The sequence below is a fragment of the Sesamum indicum genome, linkage group LG8, assembly GCF_026168435.1.
Source record: "Sesamum indicum cultivar Baizhima isolate 11 linkage group LG8, ASM2616843v1, whole genome shotgun sequence".
Classification (NCBI taxonomy): domain Eukaryota; kingdom Viridiplantae; phylum Streptophyta; class Magnoliopsida; order Lamiales; family Pedaliaceae; genus Sesamum; species Sesamum indicum.
Genome location: NC_142664.1, coordinates 6,869,331 through 6,885,998, shown reverse-complemented (window position 1 = coordinate 6,885,998; position 16,668 = coordinate 6,869,331). Strand labels below are relative to the sequence as shown.

At 33.9% G+C, this 16,668-nt stretch overlaps 1 long non-coding RNA gene and 1 pseudogene across 3 annotated transcripts; one reads left to right on the top strand and one right to left on the bottom strand.

Moving 5' to 3' along the window:
• Positions 1–316: 316 nt before the first annotated feature.
• On the bottom strand, positions 317–9,636 carry LOC105179337 (uncharacterized). Of its 3 annotated transcripts, XR_016066896.1 has the most exons (7): positions 9,235–9,636; positions 8,138–8,234; positions 7,237–7,288; positions 4,427–7,146; positions 4,105–4,286; positions 3,008–3,065; positions 317–2,863 (listed from the first exon to the last, which is right to left on the bottom strand). It is a non-coding gene; the product is annotated as an uncharacterized LOC105179337 (long non-coding RNA). The 3 variants fall into 3 exon arrangements; XR_016066894.1 differs by lacking the exon at positions 7,237–7,288; XR_016066895.1 differs by lacking the exons at positions 7,237–7,288; positions 8,138–8,234.
• A 4,903-nt stretch (positions 9,637–14,539) lies between these two features.
• Positions 14,540–15,006, top strand: LOC105179339 (major allergen Pru ar 1 pseudogene; annotated as a pseudogene).
• The last annotated feature ends 1,662 nt before the right edge of the window (positions 15,007–16,668 follow it).

Genomic DNA, 16,668 nt, shown 5'->3' with positions numbered 1-16,668 from the left:
ATTAGATATTGCACATAAAAAATAAAGAGATTTTTAATTATAAACATGAGGACCAAAAGTCCCTGACTTATTAAACCAAAATATAAATTATCTCTTTGTAAAATAAATATATAATACATTGATGAGGTTCAAATATGGGATATGGTGAGCCAACTTGAAATTATTCCTTTTTATAAAGATTGGGAGCAAAATACAAATGATTCCATTTGTCTCTTGCATTTAATTAATAATAAAAATTTTAAATTATATAGATAACACTAAATAGAAATGAGTTTTGACTAATTCGTTTATAAAAAAATCGGGGGCAAAATACAAATGGAAAAATGACCCATTCGTCTCTTGCATTTGATTAATAATAAAGATTTAAATTATACAGATAACACTAAATCGAGTCTTTAAGGACTATTTCTAATAAATGAAAAAATCCAATTGTATATTAACCAAATTATGTCTCTTTCTTAAGGTTGGAGAAGGAATAAAAAGAGTGACAACAGGATGTTATCACCGTGTAACGTGATCTTTGTTGACTGGAAGGTTTTGTTCCCCTCCTCCTTTGAATAATTGTTTTCAGTCCCTGCACTATCGAGGGGTTTGCAATGCTGTTGTCTCAAGGTGGTAAAATGAGGAACTTTGACCATGAATAAGCACGCAAGAGCACAATGTCTACCACACGACTAGATTTATTCTATAAAATCAGATTGGTAAAAATATATATGTAATTTTAATTAATAATGCATCTATCAGAATGAAAATATTGGAAGATCATATTGTAAAAACATAACACTTTCTGGAACAACCTAGCATTCATCATCTTGCATCCTAGGACTCTTTTTGGAACAACCTAGGATTCTTACAAGGTTATATTTGGTTAAATGTGTAATTCATGCACCAAAAAGCTGAAGAATGGAGAGCAACAATAGAGTTTCAACACTTGAACAAATTCAAAAAGTTGGGCAGCAAGGTGTTGAACACAAACAATTCACATGCCACAACGCAGAAATAGACCATCAATGCCACAAGGCAATGCTGGTAAAAGAGACTACAAAGTTATCCAAAACCTCTCCACATGCCAATCCAATTACGAATTACAGAAACCTATTCATGAAGGAGCCAACTCAGACTGCTCAGAACGGTAGAGGCCATGAACTCTCTAGGCTACCAATTGAAAGATTTTAGCATATGCACTCTCAAAAGTAGCACAATCTTTTTTAACATCTATACAAGGATACAAAAATTCCAATTCTGGCAAAAAAGAGTTACCATAAAGCTTACACAAAAATCCACCAAACACAATAACAGGAGTTGAATCCGACTCCTATAACTTCCAACTGTAATGTGTCAAAAAGTATCACATACCTTAACATCAAAGGAAATGCCGTACTTCATAAACACGCTAAAGGCACAAACATTCAGAAACTTGTACACATAATCAATTGTGTTAGCTATCACCCGAAAAGCAAAGACAACAAATAAGAAAGTGCAAACAAGAGTTTTGTGTAGAGCGAAGAAGAAACATACTCACCTTAATAACAAAATCAATAAAAAAGTCACCAAAAGATAAAAGGATTACCTCCATTCTGATATTGGATCCAAAGCAGAGTAATGAACAATATTATGATGAAAAAAATCATGTTATCTATGTCTATATTATACACAAAACCTGTTAATGATAACTTAATAATTTTTTTAATAATAAATAAGACCTGATTTAAAAAAAAAAAGGAAAAGAAACTACCTGATTTAAACTATATAGATAAAAGTGTGAGAAGATATATACCATTAAGGACTATTTTTATTAATAAATGAGAATTAATTATAAAAGGATAGTAGTACCTAAATATAATTCTAGTAGTTTTTAACGAAAAGACGGATTAGAAACTTATTAAAGAGGTGATTAATACTAAATATCTTTTTATCCTATTAGTCTACATTTATCACATTTATCACAAACATAAAATAGTAAAGTTAAAACTTCAATAAATAACAAAAAATATTATAAAATCACCCATAAAAAGTTATCAATCTTCCTTTATTAGAATTTAGAAGTACCCCTCAATTTGTTTATTAATCCATTTCCATTTCTTTCTTAAGGTTGGAGTAGGAAAGAAAAGGAGTTATAAGTAAACTGAATCCTTATTGACTGGCACTGGAAGGTTTTTTCAATCCTTATATCAGCAAGTGTTTTCATTGCTGCCAAGTCCTATCTAGTGGTTGCAATGTCGTTGCCACAGGATGGTAAAAAGCAACAAACTCGACCTGAGTCCAAGCATGCAAGAGCACAGTGTCTACCACACGAGCAGATTCGTTCTATAAAATAAGATTGCCAAGTAACATGTAATTTAATTAATAATGCATCTAACAGAATGAAAATATTGAAAAATCATAATCTAAAAAGATAGAATAGAGTAATAAATTTAATAGCTTAACAATGTATGGGGGAAAAGGAGGAAAACGTGAGTCATTTTTTTTTGAGCAACCTAGCAATCATCATCTTACATTCTAGGACTCTTTTTGGAACAACCTAGGACTCTTACAGGGTTGTATTTTAGTTGAATGTGTAACCTAAGCACCAAAAAGCTGAAGAATGGAGAGCAACAATAGAGTTTCAACACCTGAACAAATTCAGAAAGTCTGGCAGCAAGGTGTTGTACACAAATAGTTTCACATACCACAATGCAGAAATAGACCATCAATGCCACAAGGCACGTTACCTTTTGTCTTTATGCTGGTAAAACAGACTGCAAAATTATCCAAAACCTCTCTACATGTCATTCCAATTATGAGTTACAAAAGCAGCCGACTCACATGCCCCAGAGTGGTAGAGGCCATGAACTCTCCAGAAGTGGCACAATCTTTTTAACATCTATACAAGGATTCAAACATATCAATCCCAGTTCTGGTGAAAATGAGTACCATAACAATCTAGGCAAAAAACCGACCAAACACAAAATAGTTAAATCTGACTCCTATAACTTCCAACTGTAATATATCAAAAACTACTACATACCTTCAAATTAGGGTCTCTTAACATCAGTAACAGTTACTTTGTTATGGTTTTGTATCATCTGATATATTCAAAAGGAAATATAAGTATGTTTAGTTATTGATTACATTTGTGAAAAATATATTATCCACCTACTCCATAATGTAGAATCATGTACACATGTTCAATTATGTATCAGTTAACACCAGGAAAGCAAAGGTAATAAATCAGAAGCTGCAAACAAGCAAAATCATCAAGGAAATGTCATGTTTCATAAACATGCTGAAGGCACAAATATTCAGAAACTTGTACACATGTTCAATTATGTATCAGCTAGCACCCGCAAAGCAAAGACAATAAATCAGAACTGCAAACAAGAGTTTGTTTTTAGAACAATGAAGAAACATACTGACCTTAATAACTAATGCATAAAGGAGCCATCAAAAGATAAAAGGATTACCTCCATTTTTTTATAATATATTGTGATCAAACACACACAGTAATGAACAATATTATGATAAAATAAAATCAAGTAATCTATGTCTCAATTGTACATAAAAACTATGAATGATAACTTAATCTTCTTTTTAATAACAAATAAAAATTTGTCAAGAGACAAAGTTTTAATAGAAAAATAAACTATCTAATAACCATAGATTCCTTTACACTACATAGATAAAAGTGTGAGAAGACATTTATAACCTTAAGGACTATATTTATTAATAAATGAGAATTAGTTATACAACGATAGTACTACTACCACCTAAATATAATTTTAGTAGCTTTTAACTGAAAAGACGTCTATTAGAAGTTCTAATTTTTTAAGTCAATTAAAACTTATTAACGAGGTGAATAATACTAAATAGCATTTAATAAAAACAATTATCTTATTAGTCTACATACGATAACATTTAATTATAAAGTTGTGCATGGAGCATAAATGTAAAATACTAAAGCTAAAACTTTAATAAATAACAAAACATATTAAAGAATAATTTTTTTAAAATCACCAATTTAAAATACAATCTACCTGTAGTAGAAGTACCCCTCAATTTGTGTATTGATCCATTTCTATTTCTTTCTTAAGGTTGGAGTAGGAAAGAAAGGAGTTATGTTCTCACCGTGTAAAGTGAATCCTTGTTTGGAAGGTTTTCTTCATCCTTAGTTCAGCAAGTGTTTTCATTCCTTGCCAAGTCCTATCGAGTGGATGCAATGTTGTTGTCAGAGGATGGTAAAAGCGACAAACTTCGACCTGAGTCCAAGCACGGAAGAGCACAGTGTCTACCACACGAGCAGATTCATTCTATAAAATAAGATTGCTAAGTTTACATGTAATTTTAATTAATAATGCATCTAATAGAACGAAATAATGGAAAATCATAATGTAAAAAGATAGAAAAGAGAAATTATTTTTATAAAAATTAAGAAAAAAAGACAATTTACCTTTTGTCTTTATGCTTGAAAAAAGAGACTGCAAAGTTCTCAAAGACGTCACCACATGCCATTCCAATTATGAATTCCAGAAGCCTATTTTTGAAGAAGCCAACACAGACCGCCCAAAATGGCAGAGGCCATGAACTCTCGAGGTTGTATATTGAAAGATTTTAGCATATGCACTATCAGAAATAGTACAATCAATTTTAACATATCATCCAAAAGGACCATAATGGTTTCTACATTTTATTGTAATCTCATGCAATTCTCTTAGTGCAGCGGTTTAACCAATTAAGATTAACTCTCAGTGTTTTGGGTGAAAAAAAAAAAAATGGACTCCTAGATTGACAAAAGGAATAGGAAAGTAGTATTTACGTAAATGCTTCTCTTGATCCCATTAGTGAACTAATTATAAGGAACACAAATACAGGGGCTGAAAACGACAACACAATATTAATTATGAGACATGCTAGCTTTGAACTTTAGACAAAAATCCACCTAGCCCAATAACACAAGAATTTAATCTGGCTCTTATAACTTCAAATTGTTATGTGTAAAACATTATCACCTACCTTACACTCTCATCTTCTAGGAAATTGGGGTAACTCAACAACACTGACATACACAATAAAATCCCCTCCAATTACTCGAAATAAGCACCCATAGGAGCGTTGAAATATATTTTATCAGATTCCCCACACTGAAACCATGCTTACCCTCAAGCATGTCTCAATCAAAATTCACGAATTATCCAAGTAGCTAGTCTCAAATTTCCTTTCCTGTCAGTCAAGTATATCCCCTAGACTAACATGACTTAATAGTTTAAGAAGAGATAGCAATATTGAGAACAAGCACTTGTAGCACAACATTCAACACACACAAGTATCCCATTGACTTTATCAAAATGAAATGAAACAAGTCTCAACACTCTCACAAAGGATATCACTCTAATCACTCAAAGTGTTTGAGAATTTGGGTTCCACTCAAATCAATACATAGCATGTCATTACCATAGGCTTGCTTGTGAATCAAATCTCCTCCACCAATGAAATTCAAATCAATGCATGAATCAAAGGGTCTTTCCATGGTTGTAACCGGGTTTAGGACAAGGTGTGGAAAAATAAAGGTCGAATGTGGCTTATTAATTCAAAGGAGTGAAGCCGACCTAGTTGCTCATCCTTCCAAGCTCATTTCCCTTCAAATCAATTCAAGTGATATGAACAATCAAACTACTCAAACTTTTCATTTTCTGTTTCTGTCTCTCTTCCTTTTTCAGAACCTTTTCCTCTTTCTTTTTTTTTTCCCTTCTTTTCCTTCCTTCTTTCTCTCTTTGTGTTTGATCATTTTTTTTCCATTTCCTCCTTTCCATTTCTTTCTTTCATCTTTCTCTTTCTTTCTTTTTCTGAATCTTTTCCTCTTTCTTTCTTTTTTCTGAATCTTTCTTTTCTTTCTTTTTTCTTCTTTTTTTTATTTTCTTTTTTCTTCTTCTTTCTTTTCTTTTCTTTTTTGTTTCATCATTTCTTTCTTTCTTCTCCTTGGGGCTAGGAACGCGACCCTTGTATACTACTTGAATCATTTCACAAGCAACCAAGCCGACAACATCCCTTGAATGGGTTCAAAAGTCACTTGAGGAAAATAACAAAGAAGGGGATAATTTGGCTTATTATGTGGTTTAACCAAGAAAAGAAAAGCCAAGGCTCAAATGAGTTTTCTAAGCGTGAAGTCAAGGTAGGCTATTTTCAGGTTAATGGGGTTTTCCTAAGTGCCCTTATCACTTTCATGCACCAATCTTACAAGAATGTGGACTCAAAATGTATTACACAAGCAAGTTCTAGAATGTACACACTATGTTTGATGCCCTCAATCAAAGGAGATGTAGCAGCACTATTTAAATGAAAGTGCTTAGGTACAAAAGCTCACACAAAGGGTTTTTGTGTTGATACTTTAACATTGTTTATTTGATGCAGTCAATGGAACACACTTCACACAACTTATTTTTTTTATATGGCACTAGTGCTCGTTTCTCCTACTTATCACGACTTATACCAAAATATCCTGTTAATCTAAGAGATATAACAAGACAACATTCAGAAAATTCAAGTGCTACCACAAGATAATTCGCATATTTTTGCTCAAGACACACCAACTTCCTTCACAAGATCGGTGTTTAATAAAAAATGTCAACCCCCAAATAAAAATTTTGAATCCCCAGATATCTACAATCCAACAGAGCAATTCCCTAGCTGATCTAATTCTATTATCACAATGAATAATAGGCTCTAATTTCTTGTTAATTTATTACAAGAAAGATTGTCATTCAAGTCAATCTAATGCAATAGGAATAATATCTCATAACCTGTACAGAGCACAAGTCACTCATATCTTCATTTATATTTCTGAAACAAGTAACTATTTTTTGTAGAGCTTTCCACCTCTTTCTAATCTTATTCTATTGTTAGCATGTATTAATTAAAAATGATGAGCTAAAGAAACTAAAAGAATAGATGAATTTAAGCATAGAAAATTTTTCTACATATAGAACTGCGAAACTTACCTTCAAGAAGATCACAAACAAAAACTACAACACATACTGCATATAAGTTACGGGATCACCTCAGCATAACTCTTGACTTGAAACCTTGCTCTATCCTGCCTTTCGTGCTTCAGCTGTGTAAATAATCAATGCTATTTGATCGCTTAAGCAAATCCTTTGCTCCTAGAACAACACTCTGCAGTAATGGGACGGGTTACTTTGTTGGAGTCAAACAAAATTGAAAATTTATATAATGTGGAAATATCATACAGAAATGTACACCTACCCATTTCACAAGCGGATTAGTCATTTCAAATGTTGTGTTGTAGTATGACTACCTACGAAAGGTATAATAAATGATTGTTGTATAGACATGCTATGAAATTTACAGTATAAACTTCTTCCATACTATTGCAAAAGTATTTATTTCAGCATTTCGGAATCCTAGTCAGTGCATCAAATCTCTCAATTCATGCTGATGAGCATATCTCTGCCTGCTAAAATTCTAGGATGGAAAAACCATCAGCAGCATTTCTGCATTGCAGGAACTGCATTTCTCAACTGCGGATCTGATAACTGGCAACATTAATTCACATGGATTATACATACTTAAGTTACTATTCCTCCCATTCATAAAGATAAAAGTTATACAACAACATAATGGCTAGGTTTTCTGGATATCAAATACAAAATATTCTTTAGCAAGCAGTCATCACAAGATGAAGGCAACATGCTGAAGGACCAAATAAAGACCATATCTCCAAGATTGAAATGAAGTACGAGAGCCTACAGGGTACTGGCAAGACCCATATTTTACGACAAAGTACATTATAACAGCTGCCAGAAGAATATCAATGTGATTCAAAAGAAAATGAACATGAATAAGCATTCTAATACTGGCTAAAGAAGGGCAGCAAATAAGTTTTGGATTGGCTCCATCTACAAAACAATGAGTTCCAGATAGAATTCCATTTGTCCTGTAACAAAGAAACATTGTCCGATTCCTAGTATCAAAGTACATGAACTGTTATATATTTAATAATGTGGAAAGTGAATCAATATCTTGACATCTTTTTTGAACTCTATTAATATGACCCCTCTGGTATGCGCTTCATATAGATCAAGAAAAAACCACAAAAAAACATCAAATGAGGAATAAAGTTGTTATATATCATCTTATGCCACACCTTATCTTTGGAAGCCATGCCAATTGCCGACTCCAAAATTCGCCTTGTCAATCAATATTTAACTGCCGTATTTAAACTGGACAGCCATCGGCCAAATCTTTGCAAATGAAAATTTGTTATAAGCAATCGTCTTTAGATACAAGTTGTAAAAGTTCAAAGTAAGTCAAGAAAGCATAGTTAAGATCACTTCATGAGAAGGTAAGTCATGATGGCAGCAATCAAGAAAAAAAGAGTAACTTAGAGAAACAGTAAGCTATGGAAAGCATACAAAGGGTGCTCATTAAAAAACTATGATTATTTGCATGCAATTATTTTTACTCTATCCATCCCAATACTTGATTTCTAAAAACAAGCATGGATAATCTGACGCACCGCATAGAAAATTTCAGGTACAGATTTATTACAGGAAAAAGACTGCAAGTCAACAAATTCCAGAAGATAGTCTATTTCAGTTAAACCATATTTCTTTTATGATCAGAAGTATATCCAGGGTTCGAACCATAATGGGAGCATTGCATGAGAAAAGTTAAACGACACATTAATCTTATTATAATCAATGCACAATGTACTCTTCATGTTTTACTGGGAAGATGAGGCACTAAATAGAGGATGTTTGGCCGAGCTGATATGTGATTTATTTATTTTAACAACTGCATGTACAATACTTCGGCATTCGACTAAGATGGATCAGACATTTGCCATTAACGAAACTTAATTAGTGCAACAACTAATCACATGTGTCATAAAATAACCACATAAAGATATGTGCATAACATTGAAAAAATGGCCAAACATATGAGTAGCACCATCAACCCGAGAAAGGAAAAGAACTCATTGAAAATAAAGTTTACTAAACTCTTACCTCTTTAAATTTACAGAAAATTAGAGATAATGTTTCAAGAATCTTAGACAAGAACAAAAATAACCTTTAGACCTCTAAAAGTTGTACCATTTCTTCCTTTGTGTAATCAAGATAAATACGTCTTTAACTATAAGAAGTCAAGAATTAAATAACCATACAAAAGGTGCTCGAATTGTTATGTACAAGAAACACAGAATCATGAAATTAGCACTATTTAGACAAGAATTTGGTTTACCAGCGGGATTTTTCTTTCTTGGATTTCTCTGTGTTGTGTCCGCCACCTACTACCTCTGTCGTTGCATCTCACAGAAAGTTGCAAAACCCCCTCCAAAGCGTTAATCACTCGGAGAAAAAACCCCAAATTGCAAAACCCCCTCCAAAGCGTAAATCACTCAGAGAAAAAAACCTCAAATTGCAAAACCCCCTTCAAAGCGTTAATCACTCGGAGCAAAATCCCCAAATTCCAAGATCCTCTCTGCTAATCGTTCCTCTCTCTAGCGGTTGTTTGAGGGTTTTTCACTCCTCTGTATTTTTGGGTGAGAAGTGAAAATGAGAGTGAAAGGCTGAGAATGGGTGGATGGAGGGGCGAGGAGACGATAAAATGGTGGGATTAGGAGGTGATTTTTTCAGGGTTTTTACCGGTGGATTTGTTTTTCAGGAGATGAGGAGGTGATTTTTTTTAGGGTTTTTACCGGTGGATTGGGGGGTTTTTACCGGCAAATTTGTAAAAATATTCTTGTATTTTCTTCAATTATTATATTTTTTGTATATAGCTCTCTCTTTCAATATAAATATGAAATTTGAAATGGATTTGTTCGAGACGTGTGAATCAACACATCTTTGTTATTAATTTAGTAATTGGTCTTTAATTTTTAATTATTATTTCTTTTAACAAAGTTAATTAATTATATATAAAATGTATTAACTTGGTATATATATATAAAATATAGTTCGGGTCAATTAATTTTTCTAATCGGATCTAACCAATTACACAATTAACCCATTAAATTATTCAGCCCAATTTTCAGTGTAATTTTAAATACATTGATTTTAAATGCTTGTTTGTTTTGATTATGTGGTTAAATAAATTAAATTTGTTTTTTGGTGGAAATGTGATTGTTTCTACAATAACACTTTCAAAATTGATTTCTATAAAAAAAATTATATTTTAATAAAAGCTACATGTTTTTTGGTTTTTAATCCTACTTTTAAAAAAAAAAAAGAGTTATAAGCTTCATAAAAAAAGGAAAAAAATAATTCAACGCATCTCAAAATTAAATCTTTTTTAATAAATTTCTAAAACTTCAAGAAATGATCATAATGGTTTAATTAATATTGATTATTAAAAGTTTTTCATTACATACTTTTTAATTGCAAAACAACTATGTATATTTTTTAAATCACATTTAGTTAAGAACTTAGATATAAAACATACTTATGTTATGTTTTACCTTGATATTTTTCATATTACATATTTTAAATTTTACGATAAATTAAAAATACATAAAATAAAAAATATATTCATATATACCGTGTCAGTATGTGTCGTGCCCTAATTTTTAAAATTTTTACGTGTCACTATGTCCGTATCGTATCATGTTCATATCCATGGATTATAATTTTTTACTCCAAAAAAAGCATTAAAAGAATGATAATTAACAAGTTTGGACTCTACACTTTAAAAACTAAAATGGCACCAAATTTCAAAGTACGTAGGGGCTTTTGTAGAGCAACAAATAGAAATGAGCAACTTACATGTAATGAAAAAAGTCATAGGCGAGTTTTTTAGAATTCATTAAAAAGGCATTTAAAAAGTGGGAATAATGTAAGGTAACAAAAATAATTTATAATTGAGACAACATATGAATAAACTAGCCATAAATACTAAGACTCAAGGCAATTCAAGTTGTCAACAGTCAACAATCGATAGCAAATGATAACATGCAGACGGCACATATGATCATCCCATGCAGAAGTTGAAAGAAATGCAAAGTTCCAACATCAAATTTGGATGAATATCGCATATCAATCCGAATCATACATACTAGTTCCTGTATACAGGGTTTGGCCTCTTAAGCTCAGCATTGGATATAATCCATAAATAAACAGAAAATTCTTTGCAACATAATAATGAATTAACCCAAAAACCAACAAAGAACTTATAGCGTAACATAATGAAAAGGAAAAAAATCCCTTGATAATTCATCTATGATATCATCATATACACATCTCCAAAAATTAACAGAAGGGAATAACCTTTGCTGGTCTACAGTCGCAAACATCAAACTATTGGGTTGTTCCACTGGCAGATTCGCTATGACCAGCCTACAAAAAACCCATTAACCCTTAAGGCCCCTTGACCAAGAAAGAAACAATGGCAATAAATAATCCCCATGAATAATAATAATCCTGTCACATCCTCACAAGCAGCTTAAACGTGAATCCATGAAATGCAACAGATTCCGCTAAAAAAGCAAACAAAACACTACAAGCTGCTTAAAGTACACTGTAAAAGTAAAACTCATACAGTCCATACCTCTATTATGCTAATTCTATGGCTGCGAAAAAAAGAAAAGAATCAAAACAAAAGAAAAGTGGAGTGTGTGATGCAAATACAACCAAATTGCTCTCCTGCACTTTGAGAAACTTGTATAACAGAAGGCAACAGACACATACATACAAGACCAGAAGGGTACAGGATGTGAAACTCAGAAAGGAAACAATGACATTATCACCAAACAATATCAACAAAGTCCGATCAACGCCGACTCATGTTACCTAAGCAATCATCATCAGAAGCAATCTTTTGCTTCTTCCACTTATATGTTGCTTCCAAAATGTTAAGATTTGTTGTCTGCGTTTCTTCAGGGAAAGATGGTCGATATACTCCTCATTCCTGCAGGTTATTGAAATATCAGAATTGGTTGCCGCCGCCAACAGTTTAGTTTCAATGAGCTTCAATAGATATACAATCCCAGTTCTAATATATATAGCACATATACTATAATAGGACAAAAATAGACACAACGTGTATCTTAAGGCAAACTCATGAAAGTAACTCTATTTCGCATAACTCTGACAACTCATGGCCAAATAAGTTCAAATTCAAAAGTTGCGGAGGGATCACCACAAATCAACCAAGAGAGATTTTTTCAAGTATAGAATTTATGCCTAAGTCTATATAAGTCCACAGAAAAAACACAACACCTAAAAAACAAAAAAGAAGAAAGAAAGAAAACCATGGCCCATTAACTTTATTTGCCTATAAGAACAAAAAATTTCTTTTATTAATTACAAGGGACAAAAGCCAAAAGAATATAGGCTGAAACAACTGTTGGCGGGGAGGGTGGGGGGATGAAGGTCAAATGCATACCCGGTTGGACCATCCTCAGTTTCTATTTGCCTTCTCTCTTTGAGTTTCTTTGGCAGCTTAGCACGGACCAAATCAACGTCACCAACTTTGCCAAAGTTGCTTTCCATGTTCAACCATTCTTCCAAAAGCATTGGCATTTCCTCTTTCGATTCAGAGGCAGAAGTTCTGAAGTAGCTAAGGGGTCTTTCAAAAACAGATCATGAGCACATAAAATTTGTGAGGTCTAGTTCACTACCATGAAGTAAACAAAGAATGAGAACAATTGGTATAAGGACTACAATAACGAAATAACACGTGCAGGATTTCATTTCTTACCTCTAGCTCGCTGAAGGCATTTTCTCTTTTGCTCATAATCACTTTCTCGCGAGTCTGACTCCTACAAGCCCTCATCCATAGCAGATGCGTCAAACTTGGCATAACTAATCCACACCTTCAAATGTTTTGTGCGCTTCAAAAGCCTCTCATAAAGTGCTCTAGTTCTTTCATATTCAGCCTCAGATATCTCAAAGTCAATGTATGCCTGTCATCGAATAAATAGAAGATCAATACACATTGATTCTATTATCAAATTTACAGTAGAGCTATATAGCTATATTTGAAAAGAGGCCATATTAGATTCTTACACCAATAACAAAATCCTAATTGACAAAGAAAAATCGAAGTTGCATACACACAAAAAGATTTGAAGCACCAGTCCGATGTTGGTACTTAGTGACATGGCATTATGTGCATGAGGCTTGGCTACATGAGCGCAGTATCAGAAATGCTAAACTATTAATTGTACTTAAATAAAATAAATAATGTTCACCTTTGAAGATTGTTGAGTGCTTTGAACTGATTCTTGAGTTCATGAGGGGCCACCAGTATTGCTGACTGTTTCTACACTTGTAGACCGAGGACAAACAAAAAAAAGTAAGTCAGACATGATACAATTCATATAAAAAAAAGATAAGTAAGACATGGATACATTTCATACAAAATCCAATGTATTACCATAGATAATTGCAGACCAATAATACAGACAGATCTAAATCAACATAAAGAATAAAGTACAGATCTAACAATAACAATATTAAATAAACAGTAAGAAAGAACAAATAAAGCTCAGAGAGCCAGATCTAATGAGGACAACCCACGATCACTAAGACCGGCCGTCAAACTCAAGGTTGCTCAAACCCAATCGTTAAACGGGCTACACAGACCCTCTTGTAAAATTATAAAGGTTTTCTCACACACTTAGGGTTCACAAAAAACTTTTAATCGGAGCAGAAGAAGGAGAAAGGAGGAGATGACAATTATTATTCTTCTTAACAACAAGAAACCACACAGGGATTTATAGTGGTTTTGCATTGAAGAGGATGGTGAAAAGAGGTGGTGGAAAATTATTTTCAATGCCATAAGAATCAAAGATAGAATGAAGAAGGAGAGAAATCAAAGAGAAGGGAGGAAGATAAAACAAGAAGGCAAAAGATGAGAATAGAGTTAGGGTTTTAGGGATTAAGTACATTTTCAGTCGGGTCAAAAGGAGTTGGGGCAATAGGCTGACAAGAGTGGGCCGAGCTAGTCATAGTGGGCCATTGACAAGAGTGGGCCTGAGCCATCTAAGTGACAATGAGAGAAGAACTTAATGGGCTTGGGCCTACCAAGGGTCATGGGCCATATTTCAACAAGTCTAGAAAGCTTTTCCCACATATTTTACTGTCTAGAGAGGTAAATTACTTCATTTTAAAAAGTATAGGGAAGTAAATTGTTATATGCTTTTTATAGGAGAATAATTTGCTCATTTTCAATATCATAGGTGGTAAATTTCTATTCACCCTGATAATTAATGAAACCACTCTCTTCAACTAACGCCAAGATGAGAACACGACTTAGTCCACAATGAGGTGCTAATTACAGTTTATGCTGCAAGCCATCGTTGCAAACCGAAAAATATCCATCTGCATTGTTAGATCAGTTCATAGTAATCGACTTTTGTTCAACTATATTGGGGTAAAGTCGTCGAAAATCCCGACATATTACATGAAAAGTAGGATATAAATCCACAGAAGAATCTTGTATTTTGTAGTATAACTTGCAGCTCTACTTCTTGCATTTCCTATCACTCAGCCAACGCAATTAACAAATTACCTTCCTTCTTATCATTTCAAGCTTCAAAATCACTGCCATGGGTGCCATCACTTACAATATTAAGATTTCTTCCTCTATCCCAGCCACCAAGATGTTTAAGTCCGTTGTTCTCGACACAGACACCCTTATTCCTAAAATCATGCCTCAGGCTATCAAAAGTGTCGAAATTTCGGAAGGAGATGGTGGTGCTGAAACCGTCAAGATCAATCATCCATTTTGGGAGGGCGGCCAGTATAAGAGCAAACACCGTATTGATGCTCTTGGAACGGAGAATTTGACCCACGACTACAGCATTGTTGAGGGTGATGCCCTGGCGGGCGTTCTTGAATCCATCACTTATCATGTCACGATTGTCCCAACTGAAGATGGGGGATACATCTGCAAGAACAGGAACATTTACCACACCGAGGGCGATGTTGAGATTAATGGAGAGAGATCAAGAAAGGAAAGGAGAAGGCAATATAGTTCAAGGCTGTTGAAGCTTACCTCCAAGCCAATGTCTAAGAGTCAAACACCTTATTTAGGTGAGCTACAATTCACTCAACTCTCACATTGCAACAGAGAGTTAAGTGATTTTGTAGAGAAGAAGAAGTGAGAGTTGAGTGATCTTGTAGAGAAGAATAAAAAATTTGAGCAGTGAGATTTTGTAGAGAAGAAGAAAAAATTTGAGCTTTCCTAAATTTTTATTTTTGGAGTGATTATGGTGAACTTTGGTCCTATTGATACAAGTATGTTGTACGCGCAATTAAATCATCGGTTTGAAGATGTGTCTGGAGCTCTGGATACAACTTTATCCATACGACGTGGCGATATATCTTTTTTCTACGTCCTTTAAATAGTCCCACGTCACATTCGTGTTTTATAAGTGCTCCAGAATATAGAGTTTTTAGGTGTTTTACAGTGTGGTCATATTGAAATTGACACACACCTGATAACTGCATTAGTTGAGACATGGCACCCCGAGATGCATACTTTTTATTTCTCGGTTGGTGAGGCAACTGTATCACTACAGGACATCGCTATCATCTGGGCACTTCCAGTGGAAGGTAATCTTATTATCGGAGTATATACAAGGTATAGTACTCAGTAGTGGCAAAATTATTGCCATCAATGGTTGGATTTTATTAGATGAAAATGCTTTTAGATGGTCTAGAATAAAACTGAAAGTGTTACATGAATATTTTCTTGTAATACGTATGATGATGATAGCCCGTTCGAGGTTGTATTACAAGAGGCACATATATGTGCCATGTGCATCATTGGTAGGGTATTGTGTCCTGATGCTATAGGGAACACCGTGTCACTATTGTATCTACAACATATGGATAACATACATGAGGAATGTACCTCAAATTAGGATTCAACAGTCTTGGCGTATCTATATCGGGAGCTATGTACGACATCACAGTAAGGGAAAACTAATATTGGCGATGCCATGCAGTTATTACAAAATATGTGCATGGTCCCGCATCATAACACTTGCACCAATTCCCTCGAATGATACTGCAGATCTAGTGGCAACAATAATGGACCCTGAAAACATCCTACCTATCCCTCCATATGCTGCACGGTATGAATATTTTTATTTATTTATATAGTTATAAAGAATTTTGATTTCAATTGTTTATCTAAAATTTTGCTTCTAGGTGGTCGTTAAGAAATGATTTGATTGTATGCAATAAAATAAGGTACACCGCTGCGATTGTTTTTTTACGTATAGTGTATTTTTATGGGATTTTCTAAAAAAATATTGATTGCATTGTATGATACTAAAGTTTATTTGGACTCCGTATGATGGTGATGCACCCGATGTGGGTTCATTGCTGCTTTATGCAACTTGCACACCATGGAATATACGCGGCCCATTGATTCATTATTCGTTGGTGGAGATGCATCACCCGGAGCGGGTTCTTATTAATTTGGCTATGTGCAGGACATCCCCCCAAACCAATTGGTAAGTGAATGTTGTCTGCACATAATAGACAGGCGGGGACTTCAAGACTTAAATTGGGAAGCATTTCACTCGGACTATGTTGCACAATGATGTGTAATCACTGGTGGTGGCGGGACCTATTATTATAGGCGGTTGTGATATCGTTCCTGACTATATGAACTAGTAGCGCCAAATCACTCGAGTCCAAATTTCACATTATATAGTGCGAACAA